At 36.1% G+C, this 15,732-nt stretch overlaps 1 long non-coding RNA gene across 1 annotated transcript in view; it reads right to left on the bottom strand.

Annotated features, from left to right (window-relative positions):
- Positions 1-474: 474 nt before the first annotated feature.
- LOC115435950 (uncharacterized) overlaps positions 475-15,732 on the bottom strand; it is an 82,022-nt gene continuing 66,764 nt past the window's right edge. Inside the window, exon 3 of the long non-coding RNA XR_003937758.1 lies at positions 475-540. This is a non-coding gene — a long non-coding RNA (uncharacterized LOC115435950). The remainder of the gene's footprint in view (positions 541-15,732) is intronic.

Raw genomic sequence — 15,732 nt, 5'->3', positions numbered from 1 at the left:
AAAAAAAAAAAAAATCACATTACTTGTTCTTATAATGACCTTATTAAATAAATGTTGCAGAGAAATCTTTTTAAAACGTTCAAGTTATTTAAAGTACATATACCATGAGTGGAGTGTTTCACCTTCTCCTTATGAAACGAGACACAATAAGCCGAGATTATTCTCACTTTTTACTTCCTTCCACACCTCTTACGGATAACTGCGGTCTCAAATGTTGATTTGTAGTTCGTTTGATCAGGCAAGTGATTATTTTTTGTCATTTCCATGCATATTACAAGACAGTGGCAGCAACATTTACAGTGAGGGAACAATCTCAGGTCCAATGTGGTCTACAGAGTCCATAAGGTCCACCTCACTTTGTTAGGTACCGTTAAGTAATGGGTACTAATGTAAGGAATGATGTTCAAAGTGATAATGTGGATGTGGACAGGTGTCTGGATCAGCACTTATGTTGTTGTAATGTTCTAAAAATGTAGCCGTCTTTCTCAATGAGAAATCCGTCTGGAATCGCGAGGCTTGAGTCCAAATATGAAGGCGGGACTAACAGGCACTGAATAAACCAATCGCAGATAAGACGGACATGACACTTTTGTCAGAGAAATTTAAGAATACAGGGTGTAAACTGTAATTCAAACCTTATTTTTGAGTCAAGTCAACAACTGACAAAAGTTGTAAAAATATTTGCGGTCTTTGGAACTGACTTTTTTTTTTTTTTTTTAATTGATTTATTTCAAATATGGAAATGATACAAGCTTCCTGATTGCTACTAATTGACTTCTTTGCACAACATAATATAGAAAAGAAAATTCAAGGAAGCAAAAAATAGTAATATACACTAAAAAGAAACACAAAAAACACAAAAAAAACAGTGACACAAAAAAACGGTAACTTTTTAACAATCCAATAAAACCAAGAGTAATGGAAGAAAAATATTTTATTCATAGTAATTGAAACCTTAAAACATGCCATTTAAGAAACATTTCAAGGACATTTCAACCGCAGCTGCTAGCTTACGAATTGAACACTGTGGGCTCCTTAAGACAGACTCGCGTACAACATCAATGTTCTGCGGAGTACGAGCACTTCTTGGTCGTCCTGTTGGTTTCTTCTTTAGGGCAGATCCAGTCTCTTCAAAGTTATTTATCCAACATTTTATCGCGTGTTTTGATGGAACAGCACCATGACGTCCTAAGTTGTAAAAACGTCGGAACTCCCTCTGCGCAGCTGTCAAACTATCACCATTTTTATAAAACATTTTTATGGCTAATGCACGCTGTTGCCCGTTCCACTGATCCATGGTTACTAAAATGGGGGTGTGTTTACTTGCTCAAGGTCACTGTCTTGCAGTGCTGCCACTTGCTCATGTCTGCCAATATGCACTTCAATAAATATAAATACAAATAGCTAGAATTTACCTTTTGCACATTTGGATCTTCATGAGGTTTTAAGTAGAGCTACAATATACAAAAGCAAGAAGGGGGAGTGAGACAAAAAGCACTTTGAAAAAGTAATTTATTGAAAACAAGTAAACTGAAATAGGCTGTTTATCAGCTGATCAAAAGTTTAAGACCGCAGGCTATAAACGCCAAAATCTGCTCAAAGTTCTCATTTTCTGTCGGGCATTCACACGGTCATGCCCTCCTGATGGCTAAAGCTAAGAAGCTTTCTCTTCTTGAACGTGGTCGGATCATCGAGCTGCATAAGCGAGGCCTCTCGCAGCGTGCCATTGCTGCTGAGGTTGGACGCAGTAAGACAGTCATTCTAAATTTTTTGACAGATCCTGAGCATTATGGAACAAAAAAGTCAAGTGGTAGACCCAAAAAAATTAGACCTGCGCTGAGCCAGAGGATCCGATTGACTGTCCGTCAAGACACAGGGCGGTCCTCGACCCAAATGAAGGCCCTTACTGGTGCCGACTGCAGCGCAATAACCATCAGACGGCATCTGCGGGAAAAGGGTTTCAAAAACAAAAAACAAATTAAAAGACCTCGTCTCCTACAACGCCACAAAACTGCCCGTTTAGACTTTGCCAGGGAGCATCCAACATGGGACACTGAAAGGTGGAAAAAAGTTTTATTCTCTGATGAGAAAAAATTTAACCTTGACGGTCCAGATGGCTTCCAACGTTACTGGCATGACAAGGAGATCCCACCTGAGATGTTTTCTACCCGGCACAGTGGAGGGGGGTCCATCATGATCTGGGGTGCTTTTTCATTCAGTGGAACACTGGAGCTTCAGGTGGTGCAGGGTCGTCAAACAGCGGCTGGTTACGTGCAGATGTTGCAGCGGGCATCCCTCATGACTGAGGGCCCTCGTCTGTGTGGTAACAGCTGGGTTTAAAAACAGGACAACGCTGCAGTTCACAACGCTCGCTTGACGAAGGACTTCTTCAGGGAGAATAACATCACTCTTTTGGACCATCCCGCATGTTCCCCTGATTTAAATCCCATAGAGAACATTTGGGGGTGGATGGCAAGGGAAGTTTATAAAAATGGCCATCAGTTCCAGACAGTTGATGCCCTTCGTCGAGCCATCTTCACCACTTGGAGCAATGTTCCCACCAGCCTCCTGGAAACACTCGCATCAAGCATGCCCAAACGAATTTTTGAAGTGATTAACAAGAACGGTGGAGCTACTCATTACTGAGTCCTACTGAGAACATTTTTTGTTCTGGTTTGGAGAGTTTTTTGTAATTTTTTGAGCGATGGTCTTAAACTTTTGATCAGCTGATAAACAGCCTATTTCAGTTTACTTGTTGTTTTCAATAAATTACTTTTTCAAAGTGCTTTTTGTCTCACTCCCCCTTCTTGCTTTTGTATATTGTAGCTCTACTTAAAACCTCATAAAGATCCAAATGTGCAAAAGGGAAATTCTAGCTATTTTTCAACTGGTCTTAAGATTTCGATCAGGTCTGTATATACAAATACACTTACATATACATATGTTAGCATGAACTTTTGTTGGCCGCTCCAAGAATAAGTCCGGATTCTTTTTGGTCTCATCTTTATAATTTTATTGTTGACTTGATCTGATCACAAACAAAATATAACTCAGCTGAGGATCCACACCCCAAGCAGGGAAATGGATCCTGAACATTGCCATGCACATCACTTTTATAATCCTTGTAAACTGATCTTCAAACTATGGGTTGGATCACAGAAAATGGACTGGTGTCATCTTATTCTAAAGTCAAGCAGATGTAATTCCTCAACTCAATGCAAAACCCCATAATGACCGTGTTTACCTCTTATCTCTTGTTGTTTACGATCGTCTGTGGGCATGTGTATTTAAAAGCGTGCCTAAGATAAAACCTAAGTCCTGTAATCATAAATCTGTCAGTTTAGTATGTGACCAAGAAGTGACATATCCTAAAAAATTAAGGACTGACCGGTGAAACAAAAAAAAAATCTAGTGACGGAAAGGAATCCTAACTAATACTGACTAATACTAAAACTAATACTGACTAATATGTGATTAAACTAAAGAATTCAACTATCTAAATTAACCCATAAGGACCCAGTGTGACATTTGTGGCAGTTCCCAAATGAATTTTTCTCTGTCTTTAACCATCCTTAAGTGGTTTATCACCATTTATTGTAATATTATTTTCTGAATTTTGTGTTTTTTGTTTTTGTTTTTTTTTTCAGTGAAAATCGGGTATTTTCTGACATTTAATTTACTAATCATGTAGATATTCATTAAAGCTCAGAGTAAAGTTGAGGATTATAGGATATCAAAAAAGAAAAAAAAAAACTGAATAAAAAGTTATTTTTTTCAGCAAAATAGATCATTAATTGAACATGAACCCAGTGTTTCCATCCACTGTCATTGATCCAACTCCACTGGTTTTACTGGTGAATCAATGTTGTAGAAGATGACGGTGTTTCCACGGTAACAACGGAGCCTCTGAGCATCCACATGGGTCATATCTGATGAGCATGAAAAGATGAAGAACTGTATTTTACACTAATTACTGACATGGATTAGTCGATCATCAGGGATTAAACAGTTTATATCAGTAGATGATTTTGGTAGATGGTGGATATTTGGGTTTTAATGGGTTAAAATACTATTTCACATACATACACATATACATACCCATACAAATACACTTACATATACATGAACAATTGCATACATACACATATACATTCACATAGGCTTCTCTGCCTCTAATCCCTATGCCATATCAATGAGTAAATGACACTAGTCAGTAATGATAACTATCAATTATAACTGCTAAACAAAATATTTTTGTACATTTTCTTAAACTGGTTAATATTTGGACTTTGCTTGAATTCCTTCACACCAGAAATAGATAAACAAAAACTTTTTAAGGTTGTTGTCCTGTTTTTAATTTTGAAATTACATTCCCCTCTTAACTAATAACCTTTGACTTGCGAAAAAAAGAAGTCGGTTCGTGCGACACATTGCGAAACACCCGACCCCCAGACTTGTGATAGGTCGGAATAGAATAGATTGGGCATATTTAAATTTTCTAGACTGTTTTCTCCATTTTGAATACACTGAGAAAACCGGATGGCTGGCTAGGGTAGTAAAAATGTTGTTCTAATGTTCTAAAATACATCTTCCTTTCCAATTATATGTGTTTTTACTGTATTTTTTCATATATACTTCCCAGATTTTTGTTTTGTTTTGTTTTGTTTTTGCTTCTTATTGTTTTAAAGGTCCCGTATTATGCTATTTTTCAGTCACGTCATATAGGTCTCAGAAGCCCAAAAACAGTATTAAAGTTTGTTCGCCCCAAAATCATCCTTTTTTTCGGAGTTTCAGCGGTCGAAAAAGTCCCTCTCACCAGCCCTCCTCAGAACAGGCTGTTTCTGGGCCTGCTTCCGGGTATGCAAATGAATGCATCTGTCCACGCCCACTCCCCCTCCCCTCTCTGGGAGAGGACGCGGCTTTCGCTAGCGGTACTACGCGCTAACGTTGACTGTGAAGCCATCATACACACGTCTCAGACAGAACGTCTTTCCAAACACTGGCTTTCTTTGCCTTGAGGCGTGATTGAGCCCCGACGGAAAACGGCGGTGTTGTGTCGGGTTCGTGGACCTGACACGGAAAGACGCCTGCCACCACTAATGCAGGCAGCTACTAACAAGCTTGATGCTAACTCTACTGATGCCAACCACAAAAGGCCCGTGTTCAAAGTAGTTCTGTTGAATGTCTCTTCATATTATCAGCTCTTGCATGTTAACGGGGACGTAAACGTTAGCAGCAGTAACCGAGCTATGTTAGCTGCCATGCTAACGTTAGACGTACCCATCAACCACCAGCCTATCTGTAATGTAGGGTTATGCAGTAAAGATACAAAAAAATGATAAGAACTTACATCTCCCACACTTGTACTTGGGTCACAAAGCATTGGTACTATGTCCTTCTTGATTCGGAGTCTTTGTGCTAACCCAGAGCTGTATGGGCCCATGTTCGAAAAACACTCGTCCGTGAAATGCCGGGCACACACATACAAGCGTTTGGGAATGTTGTTTGGTACATGACCATCAAAGATAGAATCCAGCCACTTTTTTCGGAGAGGCTCGGAAGTGGGGAGCAAAAATAAACTATCGTGTTGGTGTGTGCAGCCAACAACACCACAACTTGTGTGTCTCGCCTTCGCCATGTTTGTTGTCCAAGAGGTACTTTGCCAGGGCGGGGCTTACCTTTTCATGCAGGGTGGGGGCACAGTCAGGGGGAGGAGTTAAATCCGCTTATGTCGTCATAAGCGGACCCAACTCAAACTCGGCCGTTTGAGCAGGCATTTTCACAAAATGTGGTGTAGCAAGGCAGGGAGGAAACAGACAGTTTTCAAATTCGAACCTCATAATGAGGCTACTGCAACACACACTACTATAAGAAAACTTTCACAAAGTGAGATTTGCATAATACGGGACCTTTAAAACCTGACGTGTCATGGCTGACACACCCTGTGCATATACAGTTTAGATGACTGTAACTCTTTCACTGTTTGTGCAATTGGAAAAATTCCAACGGTTTCTGAAACCTGAGACGTTGTGCTTTATAGGTTTTATTGGGTCATTATGATAATTTTACTCATGCCTGAAGAAGCCATGTTATCAAAATTACAAAATGCAGTAAACTGTAAATGATTTGCTAGATTTTGAAAGTTCTAAGTGCTCTGGAAAAATGTGCAAACGGAGTCACTCACAGGATATTTTCTAACTTTTAGTTAGTCAAAATAAGAAAAAAAAAAACTCCAGGTGGATCATTTTAGACTTAAGGTTGAAAGGGTTATTGGCAAGGAACCAAATATGGTAACTTCACTGACCTTCATTTTCTACACGACAGTATACATTTTTGAAAAAATCCATAAAAGTAATAACGTCTTAAAGAGTTATGTCCTGCAATAACATACTAAGGTAGGAATTTAGAATTTCAGAGTGTTTCTGTATGAGTATGAGTGCCCAATAAAGGGTTAAATGGGACACAAACGCAGTAAAATAAAGACAAAGAACACACCTTTTGTACACCGATTCTCCTTCATTTTAGTAAAAGTACTGATTATTTTTTAACTCGGCTTAAGTTTTGGCTGGGACTTGTACGTCTCATTTTCACGTCCACCATGCCTGCTAGCTAATTTCTACTGTCATGCGTGCACAGCCACAAGCCTTATTGTGGAAATAATGAGCTTATAAGCAGCGGCATGTAACATTCTGTCTGCATGTCTCATGAGGAGACGAAGCTTTCAGGAAAGAGGGCCTGGCTGCTAACTCGGATGACACAACCGAAGGAAGAGTGGGGAATTGAAGGAGGGCGGGGGGGCTGACGGTACCGCAAGTTTTCCCTGCAAGACAAAAGGCTTCCCTTGGTTAAAAACACAGCTGCAGTCTTTGTTTTTGGCACTCATTTCACAAGTCTGATGGAAATTTGCAGCTGAGGCATTCATTCTCGAGTGAGTAGGAAGAGAGAAAGTGATTGAGCAGGGGTGAGGAAGACAAGACGGAGGGAGGAGGGAAGTGAGCAAGTGCAAAAGCGTGTGCTATTATTCATGCAACACAACATGTTGACCCATTTGTTCCAAAGATTTTTGAGAAACCCTGATTACGGTTTTGCATACGTAATTGATTCTCTTCCTTTGAGAAGGAGGACCAGGCTACACATTTGACTTGATTTAGAGGATTATCTAGCTTAAAATGAAGAGAGACCTCAGACTCTAGTACCCAAAACGCCAAAAAATCCTCTCATTTCCTATCATCTCCTCGTCTTGCAGCCTTTGTAATTAAACAATTTGCTTTAATACGTTCTGTGGCTTCTGACAAATTTGCTCACAGAAAGAATCCTCCGATTTCATCCAGGGCAAGATCTCAAAATAAACCCGCTGTTAATGGCTAATTTCTGTGTTATTACCCAACAAAGTGCAGCAGTGTGGTCCTACTGGCTTCTTCTGAAGTCTGCTAAACTCAGAATCCGTAATTGGTTTCCTAGCCCTGTTGCACCTCAAAAGGCTTACCATCATTACAGCCAGGCAGAGGAACGAGAAGGAAGAGTGAGCAAGATTCTCGACAATTATCTGTCCCTGGTGAGCAAGGCCTGCAACAAGAACTGAGGGGAAGGCATGGAGAGAAGAGGCATATCAAAGACAGCCGTGTTTCTTTTTTCGTCATGCAATTGTGCCGTCATTTTGCAGCCGAAGAGGGAGAACCTCACAGAAAACGGGGATTGCTGCGTGGGTGGAAAAAAAAAAATTGCATCACTGTGTTGTTTCACAACAAAGATTTCCTTTCATGCTGCGACAAAACTGTGTTTGCTTATGTTTCCAAAAACAAAAATATTCCTAGTGATAAAGTTTGGAAGACAAACTTAAGGCATAGTGCTAGTATACGCTATTTGTACATATGTTAACCAGTCGTGTAGTGGTCCCTGGAGAAGTGGGTATATTCAAAATTTTTGCCCTTTTTTTTTTCCAGAAGTAGTCCAGAAAAACGTCATTGTAGAAATAGTGACATATAAGACTACTCTATTTAGTTTACCCAAAAATCCCAAAAATAGGATTTGCTCAATGTTATAAAATTGTTATAACTTGATCAGGAGTAGTTTGTAGGTTTTACTGGTCACACAAGCAGCTGCATGAATGGAAATATATTCAACATGAGGCAAACATAGGATAACGTTAGCCTTTCATAACGTTAGCCTACATAGTTTAACTATTGGTGACAAAATTTCTCCTCTAAATGTGCAGTCATATGACCAATACTTTAAAACAGTGACTCATTCTGAAACCACCTTAAAACTTACCTCAGAATTATGTATTCCATGAAAGTAGGTCCTCTCATTTGAAAGACATTTATTCTGCCTTTCTTGTTCGCATTTCCAGTTATCGCGCATCTTTCAACGAGACGTGCAGTGACCTGTCAATCAACTGGGTTGACACTGGCGCCTGAGGTGTCCAATCAGGTTCCAGAGGAGGCCCTGGCTCTGGCACTAAGTTAGCAATATTTTCCTCGGCATGACCCGCCCTAATCTGCCTCTTATTGGCTCATCAGTCCTCATGCTTAAAGTTAACCAATCTAATCAGTGAAGACAGTGAGTACTAGCCAATTAGAGGCAGAGTAGGGCGGGTCATGACTCCACCATATTGGGTGAAAACATGAGCAATTTGACTCGGATACTACTGAATGGTGCACATTAGGGGGATTTAGAAGTGGGTATACACAATTCTGATGGAAAAAGAAGTTGGCATACTCTGTAGGTATACCACTTAGCGCAGTCTTTTATCTTTATCGCCTGTTGTTGCAAAAATGCAACATACCCAAAACTTGATCTATTTTATGTGCTTTTGTCAAATGAACAATCCCCACTTTATTTAGCATCTACTTAAAACCAAAAACACAAATAATATGTTTTTTTTTTAATATACTTGTATATAAATTCAGCTGTTAAGGGGTTAAATGATTAAGTTGGTTCAACGTAAGCTTATGTTTGGAGACAGAGATGAGCTTCAAATATACTCGATCATTCATGAGCAATCACAGCCCAATCGTTCATCGCTCATCATATCCTCATGTATGTTTCATTTCATCAGACTGATCATTAGCCAATAATGCGACTTAATGAATTAATGTAACCTGTGATGCATGTGGACACCAGGGGAGGAGGCATTTGTAAATCAAAAATAGTTTGTGTGATTAGTTTGTTAATCAACGGTATTATCAACAAAACTAACAAAGTAATGAAAAAAAAAAAAAAAAAAAATCACAGAAACTGTACAGGTATGAAATAATAACAGTTTGGAGCAGGGAAAGGCCTATAGTAGCCAAATGCTGATACTGAAAATGCATTATTATTATATTATATTATTATATTATGCATTATTATTATGCAACCTTGTTTTTTAAATTTATTTATTTATTTATTTAAATTTTACCTCATATGTATATATATATATATATATATATATATATATATATATATATATATATATATAGAGTTGACTTTTTGTATATTTTAGCATTCCCTTGTATTCTTGTATATTGCCAATATTTGTCAATATACGTATATTTTCAGTGTAATTTTTGTGGTATGGTCTTTCTTTTTGCACTTTAAGAATCTGCTGCTAAACAGAAACCGAGCAGCTAAACTGATTTTCATTGTTGTTCTTGTAACACTGGCAATAAAGATGTATTCTATTCTATTCTATTCTATTCTATTCTATTCTATTCTGTTTTGTTCAGTTCTATTCTATTCTATTCTATTCTATTCTATTCTATTCTATTCTATTCTATTCTATTCCGTTTTGTTCTATTGTGTTCTGTTGTATTGTATTGTATTGTATTGTATTGTATTCTGTTCTATTCTATTCTGTTCTATTCTATTCTATTCTATTCTATTCTATTCCGTTTTGTTCTATTGTATTCTGTTCTATTCTATTCTATGCTATTCCGTTTTGTTCTGTTGTATTCTGTTGTATTGTATTGTATTGTATTGTATTCTATTTTGTTCTATTTGTATTCTATTCTGTTCTATTTGTATTCTATTCTGTTCCATTTGTATTCTATTCTATTCCATTTCTATTCTATTCTATTCTATTTGTATTGTATTCTATTCTGTTCTGTTCCATTCCGTTTTGTTCTATTCTATGCCATTCCATTCTATTCTATTCTGTTTTGTTCTATTCTATTCTATTCTATTCTATTCTATTCTATTCTATTCTATTCTATTCTATTCTATTCTATTCTATGTTGTTCTATTTGTATTCTATTCTATTCTGTTCTGTTCTATTCTATTTTGTTCTATTTGTATTCTATTCTATTCTACTCTATTCTATTCTATTCTTTTCTGTTCTATTCTGTTCTATTCCATTTTGTTCTGTTCAATTCAATTCTATTCTATTCTATTTTGTTCTGTTCTATTTCTATTCTATTCTATTTTGTTCTGTTCTATTCTATTCTGTTCTATTTCTATTCTATTCTATTCTATTCTATTCTATACACATCTAAGTTAATAAAGTCAGCTAGCCTGAAGTAATTAAAATGTCATATTCAATATATTTTATGAACTGTAAACACAACCTCATGACTCATAATGAATCGTCTGAATGTTAGTAATATAATTAAATATTAAAAGTGCATAATTTAAAAAAAAAAAAAAAAGTCAAATATATGAAAACTGACATTTTGTTGGTGCAAACAGCTGAACTTGCCACTTCCTGTTAGATAACCTTTTCGGTTCATCCCACTTGTTGTATGTTGTAAGGTCATACTTTTAGTGCAACTCATTATGCAATTTGTATTAGAAATAAATATGCATATACTGTGTGTGTTACTGCTTCTAGTCATATTAGTTCAGCCCTGTCCTTCAGTCACATTCTAAGTAGAAAGTTCTGGTACAACATCACCTATTTCCAGGAAAAAAGAAAATATCGGTTCTGCAATATATCGCGACATTTCATTTCACGATACTGTATTGATATTAAAACGTACTGTATCAATGTTTTAGGTATTTATTCAAATGCAGATATGGCGGAGGTTCATTTTTGTTTTGTTGTTTTTCTTTATTATTTAAATTTTATTTATGATAATTTAATTTCAATCTTATTAATTCTATAAATCTAATTTCAATTTTAATCATTTTGCTTCAGGGGCCACGTTTTGCCCAATTTGATCTAAAGTGGGCCAGACCAGTAAAATAATAACATAATAATCTATACATAATGTGGTGTTTGAGGCTTGTTTTTATGTTCAGTTAATGATATACTTTGCTGAAAAAGTCACTTTTTTTCAGTTTTCTCTGTTTTTATATAATAACCTTTGAATCTACTCAGAGTTTTCATGAACATCTACATGATCAGTGTATTAAATATAGGGAAAAATAGAAATTTATACTGAATAATGCAAAATACATAGGATAATATCATAATGAATGGTGACAAATCTCTTAAGAATGCAACTTCCTTTCATTTTTCTTTTTTTAAAGGTCAACAGTTAATTTGCTTTATTACACTGGGTTACAAAAAAATGTTTTTTGCAAGTTGTCTAGGTTTTTTCAACTGAATTAGGACCATTTTGCACCGCTAAATCCAAAAATGACATCTGTTTTTTTCTCAGTCAGGTCAGTTTTTTTTGCTAATTTCATTTTGAAAAATTTGATCGTCTCACAAAATTGATTACATTTTTGTGACTTTATCAGTTGATTTTTTATATGGTTCTCACCCAAAACAGGTTTTAAGAGAAAAAAAAAAAATCATTTTCTAACAGGATGTATTTATTATTTATTATGTATTCACCGCAGATGTAGCAGAGATCTTCTAGTCGAAGCCATTTCATTCACCTGTAATATTAAAAAAAACAATCATAAATTGGCAAAAGTAAAATCTTCAGAACTCATTTATTGCAAGAAATCTGAAAGAATTTTGTATCATGTGATGTGAAAATGCCCATAAATGTAAGCAAAAATGTTAAAAAGCCAATATGTAGCATCGTTCAGAAAGTTGACCTGATTGAGCAAAATTAATGTGATTTTTGGATTCAGCACACCAAAATTATCCTAAATCAGCTCAAAAAACTAAAACAATAAATTTGTTGTTGACCAGTGTTATTCTTGTAGATAAATTCAGTCTCTGCATTTTACCCATCCTAATACACATATAGTACCTAGTATTAGTATTAGCATTAGCATATATCCCTTAGAGACCAAGTCCAAATCTTCTGTTGTGAGTGAATGTATCTGGCCATTTTTCCAGAGCGCTTAAACTTTCCAAATCTAGCAGTCATTTACAATTTACTGTATGTTATAATACTGATAAAACGGCTTCTTTTCCAGCTTCTAGTACAGGCATGAGTGAAATTACTGTAATGACCCAATTAACCCTTTCATGCATGAATTATGAGAACTTTAGTCAATATTTTTTTCTTGAGTGTTTTTATTTCTCTCTAGGCATGAAAAAAACAATGCAACTGAACTTTTCTTTATCACCCTATTTTTCATGGAGTCACAAAAATGTCCACTCAGCTGGACACCATGTGTTTAATTTTTGAAGCAAAGAACCATGTATTTAAAACTCATCATCAGAAAGTGATATACTGTGTGAGAACTATGAAATAAAAACATTTTATTGCTACATTGCTAATGTTTTCTCACATTTTATCATACTCTAATATTAGTTATTAATGATTTCATGGAGATGAAATCCTCTTCAGAACCAGGAAATTGACGGTTTTATCTTTTTTTACATTAAAAAATTGTCTTGATTGGAAACTGCATAATGCAACAGTTTTTTCAGATACATTTTTAACATTATCTTTATTAATTGATTGATTTTTTAATGGAATGTCCTTTGTAATTGTTTAGCCGCATTATGTAATAAATTCCCATTATGTAATAAAAGTTCAAAATGTAATAAGAATGTCACGTCATCTTGTAATAAAGCCGCATTATGTAATAAACTGACGCATTTTGTAATAAACTACGTCAACACATTATGTAGTAAATTTTTTCACATTATGTAGTAAGTTATTACAATTTGAGAAATTTATTACAAAATGCACTTGACACATTTTTATTAAAAAAATGTAATAACATGGTTCATTTTGTAATAGCAATCCAAATTAATATAATTTCAGAGCAATTTAGAAGAAATTAGTCACAGGAGCTACAGGTAATGGAATCCGAACTTTAACCACACAGCTTAAAGATTAATTTAGCACATTACATTTTCCTGAAAATAAAAATGTGTCAAGTGCATTTTGTAATAAATTTCTCAAATTGTAATAACTTCCTATATAATGCGAAAAAATTTACTACATAATGCATTGAGGTAGTTTATTACAAAATGCATTAGTTTATTACATAATGTGGCTTTATTACAAGACGACATGACATTCTTATTACATTTTGAACATTTATTACATAATGGGAATTTATTACAGAATGTGGCTCAACAGTAATGCATAGCAGTTTTTGAGTAAAACTGTCAAACTTTTGTCCCTTATAGAGGGCAAAATGCATTGCTGGGTCTCAGGAGGATATGCAAAAAAAAAAAAAATTGTTTCAGAAAACTGTTAATTACAGTCTAATAACAATTAGCAACTGATTTACACTAAAACATGTCAGTGCAGGTCAGGTTTATCATGAGCAGCAAAGTTACATATGTATGCAAATAAAACAACAAAACTCATGAATATGCAAGAGAACAGCTGGAGAAGAACTGTCCACTGGAGTGACCACTGTGCATGAAAGGGTTAAATATATAAAGCGCAACATCTCAGGTTTCAGAAACTGTTGGAATTTTTCCAATTGCACAAACTGTGAAAAAGTTACAGCCATCCAAACTGTATATGCGCAGGGTGTGTCAGCGATGACACGTCAGGTTTTAAAGCAGGAGTGTCAAACTCATTTTAGTTCAGGGGCCGCATTCAATCAAATTTGATCTCCAGTGGGCCGGACTAATAAAATAATAGCATAAAAGCCTATAAATAATGACAACTCCAAATTTTTTAGTGCAAAAAATAACATTAAATGATGAAACTATTTCTATCCAAAACAAAAAAGATGTGAATAACTGGAAAAAACTGGAATTTCTGAAGAAAAGTAAATACAATTTGAGTATTTATTATGCCTCAACTTATGATTTCTACATGTGCATCACAGATCAGATCTACAAAGACACTAAACAGGCGGAATATTGTTAAAATTACACTTATTTTTCTTTAGACATTTCAGGTTGTTCATATTCGTTCAGGTTATTGATATTTTATCATTAAAAAATATCAGAATTGAATGTTCTTGGCAATAAATCAAAGAGAAAAAATTGGTGTTGCCATTATTTAGAGGCAAAATATCATGATTTTTCTCACATTAAACCAAGAAGAACGTTTGGGACTCATTACTTATAGGTTTTTATGCTGTTATTTTTGAGTTTGATGCCCTTGACTGTTAATATCTTCAGGGTAATTTTTGCATTTTGCACTTTGTAAATCCATCCCGCGGGCCAGATTTGGCCCCCAGGCCGCATGTTTGACACCTGTGTTTTAAAGAGTTAACTGAAAAAAAAAAAGAACATGAAATACATCGGATAATATTATAATAAATGGTGATAAATCACTTAAAATTGTTCAAATAAAGAGAAAAATTCATTTGAGAACAGCCACAAAAGTAGCTCTGGGTCTTTAGGGGTTAACAAGTTTAGAGAGAACATCCAGCCCATATTTCCTAAAACAGAATACAGCTCAAGGTCAGGCAGAAAAGATGCAGCCTGAATCAAAAAACACTGAAAAATAAAAGCTTAAACATACATTAGAACTAAGCTGAAAAAGACTGAAACACATTATCACCTATAGCTATAACAAGGTGATCCAAGGAGTCACATTAGATATTCAGACACTCTTTTCTGATCCTAGAGTGGCTACTCTTTGGTAAATCAGAGCCCATTTCAGGCTTTTATCATAAGCAATCTAGACTTGGTGACACATGTGAAACAGTAAGTGAGTTAATAAAGGCAGACATGAGGGCGCTCAACATGCCATAGGCAGCTGGGACAATTGCATACACTTCACTCTGACAATTAGAGGTTATTTGGAGATTTGGTGGGGGATCACTCGCAGTGTGGACTATCCACTTGGCAGGATGTCACAGTGTGTTGTTCACTGCAGCTGTCACGCTGTGATGAGAAACCATTACATTTGTGTTCTGGATCTCTTTAGCCGTGGAAAAGTGTTCAGTGTACAATCTAGGAGGGGGAAGGAGGACTTTCTATTAAAGCGGTTTTGAGCCCTAAGAGGCTTTTTTTGCACAAATGTGTGGATGAAGGAGAGGACAGAATGGGTCTAAACACCATTATGGGGGAGTCAGCACCTCTAGTGCTTTAGAAGCTTGACACTTTGTTGTGGAATCTCTGCTGTGACATGTTCAACTTGACAGACCCCTTACTTTACTCACAATATGTGCAACCAGCCGTCTACCAGCAGTGTGGATCTTTTGTTTCTTACCATCTTAGATCTGCCCTTCGTCTCCCATGGCTCCCCTTCATCATCATCATCACCCATCTATCTATCTATCCATCTATCCCGATAGACTGAGGAAAGTAGGCCACCCTTTAAACTGCCAATACTTTACGGCGGCTGCTTAATAAAGTGAAAAACATGCACGGTTGCCTGCCTATCCCGAAATTAATTAGCAGAAAAATACCTGTCGCGCATATTATAATTACTGGCCACTCAGTCTGGTGAAGGTCTTCTCTGACATGCTCTGCTGACTACAAGA

This window comes from Sphaeramia orbicularis, chromosome 2 (assembly GCF_902148855.1).
Source record: "Sphaeramia orbicularis chromosome 2, fSphaOr1.1, whole genome shotgun sequence".
In the NCBI taxonomy this organism is placed as follows: domain Eukaryota; kingdom Metazoa; phylum Chordata; class Actinopteri; order Kurtiformes; family Apogonidae; genus Sphaeramia; species Sphaeramia orbicularis.
This window is presented reverse-complemented; position numbering and strand designations above follow the sequence as displayed.